Source organism: Sus scrofa, chromosome 6, assembly GCF_054392235.1.
Source record: "Sus scrofa isolate SSC_HxYL_T2T_F1_AM1 chromosome 6, Sscrofa_HxYL_maternal_Yorkshire_Landrace_v2.0, whole genome shotgun sequence".
In the NCBI taxonomy this organism is placed as follows: Eukaryota; Metazoa; Chordata; class Mammalia; order Artiodactyla; family Suidae; genus Sus; species Sus scrofa.
The window spans coordinates 117827041-117829458 of record NC_139388.1 but is presented as its reverse complement, the minus strand read 5'-3'; the positions used below and the strand labels follow the sequence as shown (position 1 = coordinate 117829458).

The 2418-nt window shown below is 31.4% G+C and overlaps 1 non-coding gene across 1 annotated transcript; it reads right to left on the bottom strand.

Moving 5' to 3' along the window:
• Positions 1 to 277: 277 nt before the first annotated feature.
• LOC146402787 (U6 spliceosomal RNA) lies at positions 278 to 384 on the bottom strand. Its single transcript, XR_014808679.1, has one exon. It is a non-coding gene; the product is annotated as a U6 spliceosomal RNA (small nuclear RNA).
• Between the last annotated feature and the right edge of the window lie 2034 nt (positions 385 to 2418).

Sequence of the window (2418 nt, the reverse complement as noted above, 5' to 3'; positions counted from 1 at the left end):
TGGGTTCGTTAACCATTGAGTCATGACAAGAATTCCAGCATTTTAAGTTTAAGCATTTTGAAGTGTGCAGTTCAGTGTCATTAAGTTCACATTGTTGCGCAACCAACACCAACATCCAACCATAGAATGTTTTTCATCTTTCCAAACTGAAAATCTCTATCCATTAAACAATAACTCTCCCTCCATTCAGCCCCTGGAACCCATCATTTTACCTTCTTCCTCTATGGTTTTGATTTCTTTCAGTATCCCATATATATAGATTCATAGTATTTGTCCTTATATATAAAGAAGCTTCACAAATTTACATGTCACCCTTGGGCAGGGCCCATGCTAATCATCTCTGCATTGTTCCAATTTTAATACATGTATTTATGAAGTGAGCACTACTTTTTATTTTTCATTTCAACTTCTGATTATTCATTTCTAGTCTATAGAAATACAGTTCTTTGTGTTTACTGATCTTGCATCCTCTAACCTTCTAAGCTCAGCCAATACAGAGATGAAATTATAATTACGATCATTTTATTTATTGAAGTGGAGACTGACAATGAGAAGCACTGTATAACAGGGCGTACTAGTAATTTGTGACGTATTTGAATTTCCAAGTCATGCCTAATTTGCAGGAATCAAGGAATAGATTCACAGAAACAGCATTTTGGGTGGAGCTGGGGAAAACATTGAGATTCATAGATACCAGATGGCTTGTTCAAGAGAGGAATGCCCCCTTATCTCTGGCTGCCAATGTACACTTAAAGAGATTATTTCTAAAGAGCAAAAACTCTCTGCTCCAAAACTATTTCTCTCCACCAAAAGCCAAATATTTTTCAACAAATTTAATGTTTAACATAAAAAAGAGATTTTACAATGTATCTAAATACTTAGACATGTGCCTAAAACTAAAGGAATTGATCAATAATAACAATATTGGTTAAGGTCCCAACTCTCTACCAGAACTAGTACATATAGACCTCTCTATTTAAGTGTAAGAAAAGGGGGAAAATCCAGAAATACAGAAACACTTAGCATCAAAAATAATAGGAGAAAATGAGAATTGAGAGCAAATGATACTTTGTAAAAATAGTCTTGAAAGGAAGATAATTCTTTTGTTTTGCAGAAAATTAGAAAGCATGCTGCATTGGTAAATCTAGAGAAGGCTCTTATGAAAATGGAGTAATATCAAAACTAGGGAGTTCTTATGAATGCAAATCATGATTGCAAGGCTTTGAGAAAAAAGCAGTGAATAATACATTGAATAAGGCAGAAAAGCAAATTATTGAATTAAAAGGGAATCCTAGGAAATTCTCTGAACTCCAAGGAATAATAAAAGGCAAATATATGGAAGTTAGGAAGAAAAAAAGAAAGAGATGGTAAGGGTTAATTTTGGAAATCTTATATATGAAGTTCATATGGAAAAGAATAGAAAAAAAGGAATAATCAAATAAGAATATATTTTTAAAGATTTTCGGGTATAAGACAACACTTTTTGTAAACTAACTCACTAAGTATCTGGTAAATAAGTCATTAGCTTGTAACAGTACTAAATTGGAAGTGTGAGTGAAATCAATGTTAGAGAAGTGGGTTATTCATGAAGGGAAAATACTTGATGACTAATTATCTACAAAACTAAATTATAAAAGAAATGGGGTAATTTCAAACATATATTGACTCAGAAACTATGTCACTCACATTCTCTTTATGAAAAAGTATGTATTATAATTATGTCTGTATTTCCCTGAATAATACTCCATGTACTTCTGGCCAACTGGACATTCTCTTCTTTGAAGTGCCTATACAAAATGCTTGCCAGTATTACTATTATATTTTTAATTTTTCATATATGCACTCATAGAATTCTTAATATATTCTGAAAATGCTTTATATTATGTTGCAAATGTGGATTGTCTTTATACTGTTTTATTGCATATTTTGATACACAAATTTTCATTTTAATGAAGTTGAATTTAGCAATTTTTTTCTTTGTGATTTCTTCTTTATTTACCAGTTGGAAAAAGAAAACATTTCTTTTTTGAGGTTGTAACAATATTCTCCTATACTGTCTCTTAAAATTGTGTAGATTTTCCTTTTACATTTAGATTTTTAATCCAACAGGAATTTATTTTTATGTATGGTGTAAATAAGAAATTTAACCCTCCCCTTTGTATTACATAGAGATAATCACTCATTCCAACACAACAGGATAAAATAAATATTGCTTCTCCACATTGACCCACTTTTATAAAATATGAGTATGTGTATGTGTGTAGCTGCGTGTCCATCTCTGAGATCTGACTTATGCTCCATTTGTTTGTGTCTCTGCACCAATACCATACTGTCTTGGTTACTATAGTTTTATCATAAATATTGATACCTGGTAGAGCAAGTCTTCCCAATGTATTCTTCTTTAAAATTATCTTAGCT